Source organism: Petaurus breviceps, unplaced genomic scaffold (assembly GCF_028583685.1).
Source record: "Petaurus breviceps papuanus isolate PSGF00001 unplaced genomic scaffold, PetGlider_PUasm1.0 189, whole genome shotgun sequence".
NCBI lineage: Eukaryota > Metazoa > Chordata > Mammalia > Diprotodontia > Petauridae > Petaurus > Petaurus breviceps.
In genome coordinates this window covers 7538895-7555747 of record NW_027185809.1, presented here as the reverse complement: position 1 = coordinate 7555747, position 16853 = coordinate 7538895, and the positions used below count along the sequence as shown (strand labels likewise).

The following is a 16853-nucleotide window of genomic DNA, read 5'->3' as shown; positions in this document are numbered from 1 at the left end:
TCTCTCTGTCTCTCTCTCTCTCTCTCTCTCTCTCTCTCTCTCTGTCTCTCTCTCTGTCTCTCTCTCTGTCTCTCTCTGTCTCTGTCTCTCTCTCTCTGTCTGTCTGTCTCTCTCTGTCTCTGTCTCTGTCTCTCTCCCCCTCTCTTCCCCAGAGAGCTATCCCTTATAATCAAGAATAAACAGAGAAAAGACCAACAGTTCAGCAACAGTAAACACATCAGTTGTGTCACATTGTGCATGTCCAGTCCGCGCTCATGGCTCTGCACTCCTGCGAGGAGGGGAGGGAGGCGGAGTCTCCCATCTTCTTTGGAGCCGAACATTATTCTTTCACACAATGTACTTTCCAGTTTTTGTTGTTGCTCTTTCCATTTCCATTTCTGTATCAATATTGGTCTAAACCAGGGGTGGGGAACCTTCAGCCCCAAGGCCACACGTGGCCGTCCAGGTCCTCAAGTGCAGCCCTTTGACTGAATCCAAGCTTCACAGAACAAATACCCTTAATTTGTTTTGTAAAACTTGGGACTCAGTCAAAAGGTGGCACCCAAGGACTTGGAGGGCCACATGTGACTTTGAGGCCACAGGTTCCCCACCCCTAGAACTTAATTTCCATCAAACTGCTTTCCAGTTTTCTCAGATATTCTTGTCAAATAGGGAGTTTTCCATACATAATTTGTGTTCTCAGCTTTATCAAATAATGGATTATTAAGTTTAGTTGTTTCTGATTCTTTCTTTCTTTTCTTCTTTTTTAACCAGTGACGAGCAGTTTTGATCATTACTCTTTACAGTAACATTTCCAGATCCTCAGTCTCCATATGGCATGATTGCTAGTTCTCTCACTATCCTATTCGCCTTCTACTGGACATTCTCCCAGTTGTCTATCTTTCCTACATAATGCCCAGAACTGAACACAGTATTCTAAATGGAGTCTGATGGAGCAGATTAGAGCAGAACTCTCATCTCCCTCATTCTGGATACCATCTCCTTTAATGCAGTCTAAAACCACATTAGCTATCTTGCCCACCAGGTCACACTTGTGTCTTATTTTTTTGTTTTCAGCCCACCAACCCATCTCCCAGATCTGTTCATAAAAAATAATGTCCAGTCATACTTCTTCCATCCTAGACTTGCACAACTGATTTTTTAAAAATCCAAACCTAGGGGCGGCCAGGTAGCACAGTGAGTAAGAGCACTGGCTCCAGTGTTGAGAAGACCTGGAGATCGAATCCCGGGCTCAGACACTTAGCACCCACCCAGAAACACCTGGCCAGGTAACCTTGAGCAAGCTACTTAACCCCAATTGCTTAGGGGTGGCCAGGTGGCTCAGCAAATAAAATCACCAGCTCCAGTGTCGGGATGACCTGGATCAAATCCGGGCTCAGATACTCAGCACCACACCCAGAAATAACTGGCCGTGTAACCTTGAGCACGTTACTTAACCTGATTGCCTAAAAATAAATAAATAAATAAATAAAATCCAAACCTAGGACTTTACATTTATCCCTACTAAGTTTCATCTTTCATCAACCTAGCGGTTACTGAATTCTGTCTTTGACATATAATATGTTAAATTCATTGTAGTACAGGGCACTGACTCAAATCAAAGGCCCTGTGCTCAACCTGTTGCTTATCATCTATGTTGCCTTGGGGAAGTCTCCTGAACTTCCTGAAGTCTCATTTCTTCATATGTAAAATGAGGCTATTAGACAAACATCTAACTCTCAATCTATGAACCTCAGCTTCATATCATCTGAAAATTTAGTAGTGGAGGGGGAACTTCCAGATGCAGAGCCAAGATGGTAGAGTAAGGGAAGCATTTAGCTCTCTGTAGTACCAGGGCAATATTTATGGTACCCATGATCATGATAAAGACTGTGACTATAAATATTGCATGATGTTGGATCACAAAATATACCAAACTCTCCAGGTAGAGGAGAGAACTAAAACATTTATTTAGATACCAGAAAACCCAATCCCAAAACCAGTAAGCCTATTCCATCATAGTACCAAAGATATTAAGAAGCCATAATAACACTGAGGGCCACAGCATCCTTTAGCTTCCCACAAACCAATATTAGATCAATATTTACTCACAAACTTCTCTATCTCCTTGCCTCAACCTCCTCTCTCTCCCACCGTCTATCTGGCTCTGATTCCCAGCTTCCCGTGGGCTCTGCTTCCCTTCAGCAAACTCCTCCCTCCACAGGCCCCATGTGACTACATTCAGCCTATTAGGGGGAGCATTGAAAAATTTCCAAACCCCCAGAACTAGCTCTGAAAATGACAATGTGAAAAAGCCTAAAACTTAGGACAGTGTGTTGTCCCACCACCACCCCCACTCCCCGCCCCCATTCCAAAAACAGAACCTAACTTTCACATAAAGTTCAAAGTCAAGGAATAAGCTGGAAAAGTGAGCAAACCAAAAAAAAAAAAAACTAGCTGTATATGATGACAGGAAAGATCAAGACACAATCAGAAGACAACAATGTCAAAATAGCTCCGAAGTCTCAAAGGAAAAAATATACATATAAATTTGACACAAGTCCAACAAGAATTCCTGGAAAAACCAAAAATGATTTTAAAAAATCAAATAAGAATGGTAGAGGAAAAATTGGGGAAAGAAATGAGAGCGTTGCAAGGAAATGATGAAAAGACAATTAATAGCTTTATAAAAGAATCAAAAACAGAATTGGCCAAATGGAAAAAACAAAAGCTCATTGAAGAAAATAATTCCTTTAGAATTGAGCAAGCTTATCACTCCAGGCATCAAGAAACAATAAAACAAAGTCAAAAGAATGAAAAATAGAAGAAAATGTAAATATCTCATCAGGAAAAAAAACTGACCTGGAAAATACATTGGGAGGAGATAATTTAGGAATTTAGGAACTGTCTGAAAGTCATGATCAAAAAAAGAACCTAGACAATCTACCATTCACGGCCAGAGGTGTCTGTGCCTTGGATGCTGGCACGGGCTTTGCTTGCAGTCACAGCTCCCACCATCGCCTTCCATTCATCCCTTCCCCATAGAGAGATTCTTCCTAGTGCCTGACACCTGGGGCAGTTGATTACAGAAGGAAAATGGGTCAAGCTTGAACACACAACTTACGTGGATCCCACTGGTAAAACAAGAACTCTGGAAACTGTGAAACATTCTACTAGGAAAGAAGGATTTTCTGCTGACGGTGTGGCAATTATCCCAGTAGTACAAAGAACTCTTCATTATGAATGCATTGTCCTAATAAAGCAGTTCAAACCCCCAATGGGAGGCTACTGCTTAGAGATCCCTGCAGGTCTCATAGATGACAATGAAATCCCAGACAGCCACTCTTCATGAACTTGAGGAAGAAACTGGTTACAAAGGTAATGCTGCTGAATGTTCTCCAGCTGTATGCATGGACCCAGGTTTGTCAAATTGTACCACACATATAGTGACTGTAATGATTAACGGAGATGATGCTGAAAATGTGAGATCTAGACCAAGGCTTGAAAATAGAGAATTTGTGGAAGGAGTTTCTTTACCAAAGAATGATCTACTGAAGAGAACTGATGACCTGGTAGCTGATGAACATCTCAAGGTGGATGAGAATCTATTCTGACGCTTTGGCACTGAAACACACCAATGCAAAACCCTTTGAAATACCATTCTTGAAATTCTGAAACTGACTAAGACTCACTTCTATGTTTTTATAAATGAGGCTAATCTTTCACAGTTTGAACTTTGTATTCACATAGTTAATAAAGGTTTTGAATTAGTTTTTTCATAAAAGCAATATAGTATGCAAAGAAAAAAGAACTTACACATCATATTTCAAGAAATTATCAAGGAAAACTGCCCAAATATCCTAGAACCACATAGAAATAGAAATTGAAAGAAACCACTGGTCACCTCCTGACAAAGATCCCCAAGTGAAAACTCTCAGGAATGTTTTTGCCAAATTCCATAGCTTCCAAGTCAAAGAGAAAATACTTCAAGCAACTAGAAAGAGACCATTCAGATACTGTGGAACCATAGTCAGGATCACACATTTGGCAGCTACCACTTCAAAGGAGCAGAGGAGGACTTGGAATATGATATTCTGGAAGGTAAAAGAACTAGGATCGCAACCAAGGATAACCAGCCTGGGAAAAATTAGTATAATCCTTCAGGAGAAAAATTAATATTTCATAAAATAGAAATCTTTCAAGCAGTCTTGATGACCAGAGTCACATAAAAATTTGACTTTTAAACAAAAGACTCAAGAGAAGCCTAAAAAGACTAATCATAAACATAAAAGAATAATATAAGGGACTCAATAAATTTAAAGTGTTTTTATTTCTAAATGGGATGATGATACATGTAATTTCTAAAAAAACTTTATCATCATTAGGGCAGTTAGAAGAACTCTAAATCTAGATAGAGGGCACAGGAGTGAGTTGATTGTGTTGAGATGACGTGGGTAAGGATAGATGAGAAAGAAGGATGCATTGGGAGGAGAGGAACAATGAGGGAAATGATCTCACATGAAAGAGGCATGCAGGGAAGAGTTTTTACAATGGAGAGGAAAGTGGTTAAAGTAATAATGCTTGAACCTCATTCTCATCTGAATTGATTCAAAGAGGGAAAAATATATAAACACACTCAGTTGGTTATAGAAATCTATTTTATCCAATAGGGAAATAGGAGGAGAAAGATTTAAGAAATATAGAACAGGTGAAAAGAGGGAAAGTGGATCAAGGGAGGTACTGATCAGTAATGAAACAAACCTTTAAGGGGGCCCAGGGTAAAAAGAGAAGGATAAAGAGAAGAAAATAAAGTGGAGGGGAAAGCACAGTTATTGTAATTGAATGTGAATGGGATGAATTCACCCATAAAACAGAAGTAGATAGCAGAATGTATTAGAAACCAGATTACAATAATATATTGTTTATAAGAAACACATTTGAAACTAAGAAAACACACAGTATTTTTAAAGTGCTGGAACATAATCTAATATGCTTCAGCTGAAGTAGAAAAGGCAGGGGTAGCAATCATCTTAAACAAAAACATAAATAGACCTAACTAAAAGAGATAAGCAGGGAAACTGCCTCTGGTTTAAAAGGCACCATAGATAATGAAATAATATCAGCACTAAACATATATGCACCAAACATCATAGCATGCACATTCTTTTTTTGGGGGGGCAATTGGGGTTAAGTGACTTGCCCAAGGTCATACAGCTAGCAAGTGTTAAGTTTCTGAGGCTGGATTTGAACTCAGGTCCTCCTGACTCCAGGGCTAGTGCTCTATTCACTGTGCCACCTAGCCACCCCTAGCATCCACATTCTTAAAGGAAAAGTTAAATGAATTATAGGGAAAAAATAGATAATAAAACCATACTAGTGGGGTATCTCAACTGTCCCTTCTCAGAGCTTGATGGATCTAACCTAAAACTAATAAGAAAAATCAAGGAGAGGAACAGAATTTTAGAAAAGCTAAATATGTTAGATGTCTGGGGAAAACTGAATGGGAATAGAAAGACATATACCTTTTTCTCAACTGTATATGAATCCTGTACAAAAACTGACCACATCTCACAAACAAATGAAGAAAAGTAAAAATATTAATTGTACCATTTCCAGACCATAATGCAATAAAAATTACATTCAATAAAGGGCGATGGAAACATAACTTAAAAATTAGTTGGAAACTAAGTAATATAATCCTAAAGAATGAATGGATAAAAGAACAAATTATAGAAACAACCCACAGCATCATTAAAGATAATGATAACAATGAGACTAAATACCAAAATTTGTGAGATCAGCCAAAGTAGTATTTAGGGGGAAATTTCTATTTCTAAATGTTTGTATCAATAAAATGGAGAAAGAGCAGATTAATAAATTGGAAATGCAATTTAAAAAAACTGAAAAAGAACAAATTTTAAATCTCTAATTAAATGTCAAAATGGAAATCCTGAAAATCAAAAGAAAGATGAATGAAACTGAAATAAAAAAACAACAGTGAAACAAAACCAGGAGCTGGTTTTATAAAAATGAAATGAAATAAATAAACTACTTGTTAATTTGATTTTAAAAAGATAGAAAAAAAGAAGAAAACCAAATTACCAGTACCAGAAATGAAAAAAAAAATGAATGCACCATCAATGAGACTTAAATTAAAGCAATTATTAGGAGTAATTTTGACCAATTATATGCCAGACTGATGGTCTAAGTGAAATGAATGAATATTTACAAAAATATAAATTGCCCAGACAGAAGAAGAAATAGTATACCTAAACAACACCCTTTTAGAAAAAAAATTAACAATCCACAAATGAGCTGCCTAAAAATAATCCATGGAACCAGTTGGATTTATAAATGAATTCTGCCAAACATTTAAGGAGCAATTAATCCCAATACTATATAAACTATTGGGGGGGGGGAGGAATCAGTAAAGAAGTAGTCACCCTGAATTCCTTTTATGACACAAATATTTTTTGATACCTAAACTAGGGAGAGCAAAAACACAGAAAGAAAATTATAGGTTAATTTACCTAATGAATATTGGTGCAAAAAAATTTAAATAAAATACTAACTAGAAGATAACAGCAATATTTCACAAAAATTATATACTATGACCAGGGAGGGGATTTATACCAGGAATGCAGGACTGGTTCAATATTAGGAAAACTATGAATATAATCTATGATATCAAAAACAAAAATGACATAAAACATGTAATTATCTCAATAGATTCAGAAAAGACTTGACAAACTACAGCACCCATTTCTATTTAAAAAAAAAACACTAGAAAGTGCCAGAATACATGAAGCCTTTCTTAAAATGAAGAGAAATATCTATCTAAAACAAAGAGCAAGCTTTATCTGTAATGAGGGGTGAAGCAAAGATATCCATTATCACTACTACTCTTCAATAGTATATTTTTAAAAATGGTAGCTATAAGGCAAGAAAAAGAAATTGAAGGAATAAACATAAGAGAATGAAGAAACTCTTTGTAGATTATGTGATGGCATACTTAGAGGACCCTAGAGAATCAATTGAAAAACTAGTTGAAAAATTAACAACTTTAACAATGTTGCTGGATATGAAATAAAGCAACATGAATTATCAGCATCATATTAGCAACAAAACCCAGCAGAGAGATAGAAAGAAAAATTCCATTTAAAATAACTATAGACATTATATTGTAGACTTGGGAGTGTACCACTACCAAGACAAACCCAGGGACTGTATGAACACAATTATAAAACACTTCTTACACAAATAAAGATAGATCAAAACAGATTATATTATGCTTCAGCTGAAGTTAAAAAAAAAAGCAGGATTGGCAATCCTGATCTTAGACAAAGTAGAAGCAAAAATAGATCTAATTAAAAGAGATAAGGAAGGAAATTGCATCCTGCTAAAAGGTGCCATAGACAATGAAGTAATATCATTACTAAACATATATTCACCAAGTGGTATAGCATCCAGATTCTTAGAGGAGAAGTTAAGGTAGTTGCAGGAAAAAATAGACAACTAGTGAGGGACCTCAGCCTCCCCCTCTCAGAATTAGATAAATCTAACCACAAAATAAACAAGGAAAAAAATAAGGAGATGAATAGAACTTTAGATATGGTTAACCTCTGGAGAAAACTGAATGGGGATAGAAAAGAATATACTTTTTTCTATGTGGTACATGGCACCTACACAAAAAAATTGACCAGATATTAGGGCATAAAAACATCATGATCCAATGCAGAAAGGCAGAAATGTTAAATACATCCATTTCAGGTCATGATGCAATAAAAATTACATGTAATAAAGGGCCATGGAAAGATAGGCTAAAAATTAGTTGGAAACTAAATAATCTACTCCTAAAGAATGAATGGGTCAGGGAGGCTAGGTGGCACAATGAATAGAACACCAGCCCTGGAGTCAGGAGGACGTGAGTTCAAATCTGGCCTCAAATACTTAACAACAAAACTAGCTTTGTGAGTCACTTAACCCCAATTGCCCTACCTTCCCCCTCCAAAACAAAACAAAACAAAAGAATGAATGGGTCAAACAGCAAATCATGGAAACAATCAATGGCTTCATCCAAAAGAATAACAATAATGAGACAACATACCAAAACTTATGCTACATGTCATTTTAAGGACGACTTCATTTATTCCTATGCTCTGCAGTGTTTTTAATAGGAATTGGTGAGTATATTGTCAAATATTTTTTCTGCATCAATTGAGATAATCATACGATTTCTGTTAGTTTTGTTGCTGATATGGTCAATTATGCTGCAATAAAATATTAGCAAAAAGATTACAGCAATTTATCATGAGGATAATACACTATGAATGACCAGGTGCAATTTATACCAAGAACGCAAGGCTAGTTCAATATTAGGAAAATGATCAATACCTATCTAAAACCAATAGTAAGAATTATAAGTAATTAGGATAAACTAGAAGCATTTCCAGCAAGATCAGAGGTGAAAAAAGATGTCCACTATCACCACTGTTATTCAATATTGCCCTACAAATGTTAGCTTTAGCAATAAGAAAAGAAAAAGAAAGTGAAGGAATTAAAATAGCCAAAGAAAAACAAAACTATCACTCTTTGCAGATGATATGACAGTATACTTAAAGAATCATAGAGAACTGAGTTAAAAAATTACTTGTCATAATAAATTTAGCAAAGTTTCAGGATATAAAAGAAACCCACATAAATCATCAGCATTTCTAGATATTACTAACAAAGCCCAACAGCAAGAGATAGAAAGAGAAATTCCATTTAAAGTTACTGTAGACATTATAAAATATGTGGGAGTCTACCTGCCAAAATAAACCTAGGAACAATATGAACACAATTACAAAACACTTTTCACACAAATAAAGTCAGATCTAAATAATTTGAAAAGATACCAGTTGCTCATGGGTAGACCAAACTAATATAATAAAAATGACAATCCTACCTAAATTATATTACTTATTCAGTGCCATACCAATCACACTATCAATAAATTATTTTATAGAGCTAGAAAAGACAATAACAAAATTCATCTGGAAGAACAAAATGTCCAGTATATCAAGGGAATTAATAAAAGGAAATACAAGGGAAGGTGGCTTAGCTGTACCAGATCTTTAATTGTATTATAAAGCAGCAATCATCAAAACCTAGTACTGCCTAATAAATAGAGTGGTGGATAAGTGGAATAGGGTAGGTACACAAGACACAATAGTCAATGACTATAGTAATCTACTATTTGATAAACCCAAAAACTCCAGTTTCTTGGATAAGAACTCACTATTTAACAAAAATTGTTGGGTAAACTGGAAAATAGTATGGCAGAAACTAGGCATAGACCAATATCTTATACTCTATACCAAGATAAAGTCAAAATATGTACATGATTTAGATATAAAGGATGATACTATAAGCAAACTGGGAGAGAAAGGAATAGTTTACCTGTCAGATATATTAAAAGGGAAGAATTTATGACCAAACAAGAGATAGAGAACATTATGAAATGCAAAATGGATGATTTTAATTACATTACACTGAAAAGGTTTTGCACAAAGCCAGTGCAACCAAGATTAGAAGGGAAGCAGAAAGCTGGGAAACATTTTTTTACAGACTGTATGTCTGATAAAGGTCTCATTTCTAAAATACACAGAGAACTGAGTCAAATCTATAAGAATACATGTCATTCTCCAATTGATAAATAGTTAAAGGATATAAACAGGGAGTTTTCAAAGGAAGAAAGTAAAGCTATCTATAGTCATATGAAAAAATGCTCTAAATCACTATCAATTAGAGAAATGCAAATAAAACAACTCTGAGGTACCACATCAAACTTATTAGATTGATTAACACGACAAAACAGGAAAATGATACATGTTGGAGGAGATGTGGGACAATGGGAACACTAATGCATTGTTGGTGGAATTGTGAACTAATCCAGTCATTCTGAAGAACAATTTGAAACTATGCCCAAAGGACTATATAACTGTGCATATCCTCTGACCCAGCAATACAACTTCTAGGTCTGTGTCCCAAACAGATTATACAAATGGGAAAAGACCCAGATGTACAAAAATAATTATAGCAGCTTTTTTGTGGTGGCCAAGAACTGAAAATTGAGGGCATGCCCATCAAATGGGGAATGGCTGAACAAGTTGTGGTATATGAATGTAATGGAATACTATTGTGCTATAAGAAATGATGAGCAGATGAACTTAAGAAAAACCTGAAAAGATTTATATGAACTGATGCTGAGTGAGGGGAGCAGAACCAGGAAAACATTGTCCACAGTAATAGCCACATTTTGTGATGACTGGCTTTGATAGACTTAGCTCTTCTCAGCAACGCAAGGATCTAAGACAACTCCAAAAGATTCACAATGGAAAATGCCATCCACATCCAGAGAAAAAACTTTGGAGTCTGAATGCAGTTGGAAGCATATTATTTGTTCTCTTCTTCTTTTGTTGCTGTTTTGTTTCTTCATTCTTGTGGTTCCTCCCATTAGTTCTAATTCTTCTTTATATCTTAACCAATGTGAAAATATGTTTAATATGAATATATAAATAGAGCCTGTATCAGATTGCATTCTGTCTTGGGGAGGAGGGAAGAGAGTGAGGGGGAGAAAATTTTAAACTCAAAATCTGATGGAAGTGAAAATTAAAAACTAAAAATAAATTAAGTATCTCTTCCTCTTTGGTTTCCTACACCATTCTTGAGATGAAATTCCAGTTCCAACACCTTTAAATTCACTTGTAAAATGTCATAATGACATTCTTCTATTCACTTAACCACAAGCTGACCAAGGCTGACTTCTGTTAGTCACAATGGCATCCCTATAATGTGGTGTTCAAGTATAAGTGAATTTCTAGACAATCAGGATTAAACCTCCACGGGTGTCCTCTGAATTTGTTGTAAATACCTAACTCCATTGCATGCCCTAGTATTGATTCAGAGTGCCCCACTAGCCGCATGGAAAAGTTGAAGATGCAAAACCAATTCTGTGACAGGGGGCGCCTCACTTCTCATTAAAACATTCCAGGACATAATAAATCTGTCTAGTCTTGGCTAATTCGTGTCTGAGCAAACATTCTCCTCCCCCCCTTTTTTTAACAGCATAAATGTTTAGATTACAACATTCTCTCTCTTTGGAGTTCGGAATTCACAGCCACAAAAGCCAGAGGCCAACACTGTCTCCCTGGAGGCCACCACTTTTATTGTACCTTGATGACTCCATCTTCAACCTCATGGGGAAAGATTCCAGGTTCTTATCTCCACTGTGTAGGACCTGGATGCCAGCAACACAGGCACTACCAGCCAGTGTACATGGAAATCCCTAAAATGTAAAGATTAGATGTCACCATGTGTGTCTCATCAGAACTACTTCTGCCCTTTTCTATGGAATGGGTGGGGGGAAATGAAAGGTTCATGACAAGGGTGGGCCATTGGGCAGAGGGGAGCAATATAGATTATTTGGGGAGCTTAGAGAAATATTCCCTTTTATGCTTCTTTCAAAAAATGCCCGACATTTGTTTTTGCTTCAAATGTATTTTATTAGATCTCAGTAACATATAAACAAGCAAGAGGAGCAGATTAGTGGGAGTAAACATGACACAACATCTAGCTAAATATGTCAGCTGGCTGAAATAATACCACAAATCTACGAGTTCTGTTGTGTTTCCATAGCACCTCTAGCAGCCACTGGTTGGTCAGTTGAATCACTAGCTTACTCATCTGCCTCAAACCATGGGTGGTCCATCAATAATAACTTCCCCATAGGAAAATAGAGGAACTGTGGAGAAAGGAGTGATAGTGGTGACATCAAAAATTAGGTTTCATATCAGTTGTCCTCTCATGTTTAAGCCTCTGTACAACTAGTTTCAAAAGACCAATAGGAATTTCATCCATTCAACAAGCATCTATTAAGTGTCTACCACATGCATTTGAGAGGCAATGTGATGAAATGGATGGTATGATGGACTTGGAATCAGGAAATCTTGGATTGCAATCCTGCCTCTATCACTTACTAACTGGGTGGGCATGGGTAAATCACTCAGCTTCTCTGAGACTCAACCAATTCTCAGATTTCCATGTTATAAACAGTTTGTGATCTGTGTTAGTGGAAGGAATTCTCACTTTAGAAGTTCTCACACCAGTGGGATTATGGGTCCTTCAGGTATTAACACACCATGCATACAAAACTTTCAAATGAATCAATGATCTCACCAATCTAGAAGTCCCCTCCAACGAAGCACATCTCAACCTAACCATGGCTATCAATCTCTTGACCATCTGACATTTTTTCCCCTAAGTTCACCACAGATATCCACCCAATATGCTAAAATACTTCCTCACTTTCTCCTGATATTGCAATGATGCCAGTGGAATATTGTGACTATCCACCTGTAATGGGAATGCAGATTTGGAAGATCTTCCCTGCCCCTAGGCTAAAGTGCACCTGGAGCCTGGGGTGGAAGGCTTGTTTTTCAGTAGATACTTTTTGATTGGCCAGTGAGTCAACAAGGTTGTTACATTCTCTGAGCCAGGAGAAGGCTATATAAGCCCTGATGTGTAGCTTTGTTTTGGGGGCTCACTTTGAGAAGTGTTCTGTGATTTGATCTGAATTCTGGGAAGCCGTTGTTGAGAGTCCCCCGGCTTTGAAAAACCCAGATGTTGATTGGGTATGGATGTAATGGCTGGACAGTTTGGAAAGCTGTCTACTTGATCTGTTTCTGTTTTGATAATTCTGCCTGTATACTTTGAAGTTCGGGGTGCTGACCTTTTCCCCTGAACAAGGTAAACGATATATGTCTGACTGATTAAAGTAAGCTTGTTAACCCATTTTGAGTTGCTTTCCTTTAACAAAGCAGATCCAAGAACCTGTATGGGCAGCCAACCCTGAGGACGTGCTTGGGGTGCTTGCCGCTACACCACCTGTCATCCTTTGCACTTGACCCATGACTAGCCCATCTTCTCTTCTTATTATATGTTCCCTTGATGGGGGCCATCTCCAGTTGTCCTAATCTATGTCTTGCCACTGGACCTGTATGGCTCCAGAGAAGAAAGTGAGGCTGGTGACTTTGTACCTCCCTCACTTAAATCCAATTCACTTGCATGTGATGACATCATCTTATTGAAATAATGGTCCTCTTCATGGTCCTCTTCAAGAATGAAGGAGAAACAAAAAGCACAATAGTAACAAAAACATTTCCTTGATAACACATCATTGTTCCTAGTTCTTGCCACACTGAGTCACACAGACTAAGGCTAAACCTTCTTCAACACAGCAGCCTTTCAAATACTTGAAGACCATTATCATGTAACTTGCAAGTTTTCTCCAGGCTAAGCATCTCCAGTGGCATAAAGTATAGTCATTTCATTAACTGGGTCACTTTCTTCTAGACAACTTACTACTTGAATACACGTTTTTTAAAAATATGGTCCCCAGAACTGAAAATACTTCTATAGATGAGGTCTGACGAAGGCTAAATGGGAATGAAATCTCTCTTATTCTCTATCTTGTGTATCTATCAATGTGCAACAAAATCAAACGATCCTTTTTTTCCTTTTTTCTGTCATCAGACTTCAGTACAGCAAAACTCTCAAATCATTTTTTCAGACCGTTGTCTAGCCAGGCTTTCCCGTCTTATTCAATTAAAGACCACTGAGTAAATCATTAAATAGACAACTGGATACCATTTCACTTTTATACTTTTGTTACATTTTAAAGTTAAATTTTATTTTTATAATGAAATTAATGATCAATAAACACCAATGTCTCCATATACAGATAATAAGAAATAAGTTGTATAAGAAACCCTAAACTTCTGTGGCATAACTTGTTTTTTGAAGAAGCACATATATAAATGTAAAATTGAACAAGGTAATAACAAAATTATTTGTGTTTCTTTGTGTAATTTTCTGTTATCTTCTATACAACTTTTAAAAATGTCTTATTGAAACTCTTTCTTGTGTGTGTGTCTATCATTAATATTTCACTACCACCCCTCCTGTCCATCCCCGACCCAAGTAAAGCTTCTCTCTTACAATAAATATAGTAAAGAAAAACAAACCAGAATGTTAACCATGTCTCTCAGATAAATAAATGAAAAAATCAGAGCGAAAAGTCAGTAGGGTCCCAGTGACATCATTCCAGTATTCAGAAACCATTCCATACTGTGTATAGCAGAAAAGCTCAAATTAATCTACTTATTCTCTGTTCCTGAACTCTGGAAAAGCCTTTTATCCCTGTTTCCCCATCAGTAAAGGGAAGTTAAGGATGTCGACCTTAGCCATCTATAAGCACATGAAGTACATTGGAAAGACTCATGTTAAAGGTTCACATTTGCTTGAGATTGCACAGATCCTATACAGATACAAAGTATATTCATGTCTAACCATCTGTGGGCTAATTATCTACTTTGTTGATTACCCTTTGAGAACTCTGAACTCTGCCCAGTTAGACTTACTCAGGAAATACAAATTAATTTAAGAACCCCTTGTAAGGGATTGACTGGCCACAAAATCCCCTGGAATTTTTAGTATTCCCAGTTTGGGAAGAGAGGAACTAACAAAAGATAAGCAAGGGGGAGGGGCAGGGGTGGATGAGAGGATGGGTAGAGGTTTTCACGAATGGCAATGCAGGAATTTGGAGACTCTCCAGGAAAACCAGGAGAGAAGAAGGGAGAAGATGGCAGTGGTACAACCAGAGCAACAGTTGGTATCTGCTGCAACTGCTGTTCCCTCCTTTAAAACCACAAGAGATGACCTCTAGCTAAATGGACAAACTGGGAGAGGTGTGTGAGACTGTGGTGTAGGGGCCCTCACCGGAGAGAAACAAGCCAGCCCTACCAACTCTGTTCATATTTGTTGGTCTTACTGGTTTTATAAAATTGAATCGTTCAAGCAATAGTTATGTTGGATTTAGTGTTATTTCTAATCAACATCTGTGGTCAACCCTGTCTTTATATTATGGAATGTTCCTTTGAGTTACGATGAAGAAAGGGGGGCATAAGCAAAAGTCATTTCATAAATACCCTGCTAAGTGCAGAAATACTATGAGTTCAAGTTCTATTCTTAAAATATACCTTATAGATGTGAATCAAGGTTACGTGTCAATCATCTTGAGATTACAAATAGGAAGAGATATTGAAGCCAAATTGCTCTCTTATCTGTATGATTTCCTTTCATTTGCGCCAGGAATTCAGTCTAATTGGTATACATTGGATAAGGAAGCAGCGTCAGTGAATTTTTGGCAGTGGTAGAAGAACCAAGTAGTTCCAATTGTTTTTTTTTTCCTGCTAGTACCAACCAGATTTCTCCTGGAGTCGAGATTTATGTCACCTGGACAATTATAATATCCTCTTAACTGGTCTCCCTATTGTCCAGGCCCTCCTCTCTCCAAGCTATCTTTCACATAGCTACCAAAGAAACCTTCCAATGAATAGTCTGGCCAACTCACTTCCCTGATCCAAAACCGTGAGTAGCTCTTTATTCCCTACAGTAGTATTCTCCAACCACGAGAGCCGTGGCCTGATCCCAAGGGGTATGTGATGATGTGTCACATTTAACCCTTCCATCGATGGTCAGTTGTGGGGCTTGCCTCCCACACCATGTCTGTACTTTTCCTTTAGTACTCTGCCATTCTATGTTCTCCCTCAAATGTACAAGCTCCCAATCTCCCCCATTCTGAGGAAGGTGATAGCATTTACAGCCTGAAAACCACTCAGTACCTTCTGAAGTACCCTCAGGAATACACCCTCCACATACCTATCACGTCATGACTGTGTCAGGTTTCCCTGAAAGGTGGGTTCTGCAATGCAGAATAGTGATTCATAAGAAAGAACCCTCTAGTCTCTACTTTCTGTTTTGAATGGGATAGAGTGAGGGATGTATAATGTGAGTAGGCATTTCAGTGATAGCCATCATAAATCTCACTGCATTATCTTTCACCAAAAAACAGACAAAACTCCTCAAAATTTCACTATTGCTATCAACGGTACAAACATCCTCTCATCTCCCAGATTCACGGGTCTGATACTTGATTCTTCCCTTTCCCTTACCCACATAGCCAAGCAGTTGTCAAATCTTGCTTCTGCTTCTACAACATCTCCTGTATTCATGTCTTTCTCTCTACCCACACAGCCAGCACCTCAGACCCTTATAAACTCTTGCCTGGACTATTGCAAGGGATAAGGATCAGGACTGGACCTGAGATTTCATTAATGTAGAGAGCTCTCCAGGTAATGAAATTCCCTTTGCCAATGCAAGGAGACACCACCTCCACAATTTTAAGAGTTTCCTAGAGCACTGAGTGGTTAAGTCACCTGCTTTGGGTCATACAACCTCTGTGGGCCAGAAGCAGGACTTGAACCTAGGGCTCCTTGGCTGTGAGACCAGTGTTCTATCCATTACACCACACCACCCCTTCCTTCCAAGTCATCCTACACAGTTATCAAAATGGTTTTCTGAAAGTGCAAGTCTGACCATCCATTCCCGATTTAAAATCAAAGTTTATCTCATCTTCTTCTTATCCTCCATCAATTTCTTTTTTTTTGAGTAAGTTTTATAATGTATATGATTATTAGTATTAAACTACAGGTTGTTCAACTGTATCATACTCTTTGTGACTCTACTTGGGATTTTCTTGGCAAAGATACTGGAGTGGCTTGCCATTTCCTTCTCCAGGTCATTTTATAGATAAGGAGAGTGGAGCAACCAGGGTTAAGTGACTTGTACAGCGGTCATATACCGTGTTTCCCCGATAATAAGACCTACCCCGAAAATAAGCCCTCCCCTTACTGTGTAAGATTCCTCTAAAATAAGCCCTCCCCCGAAAATAAGCCCTATTGAGATTGCTACTGTAGTGAAGGTGATCCCCT

General features: G+C 37.5%; 1 pseudogene; it reads left to right on the top strand.

Annotated features, from left to right (window-relative positions):
* Positions 1-3179: 3179 nt before the first annotated feature.
* On the top strand, positions 3180-3678 carry LOC138163994 (ADP-sugar pyrophosphatase pseudogene; annotated as a pseudogene).
* Positions 3679-16853: the final 13175 nt, after the last annotated feature.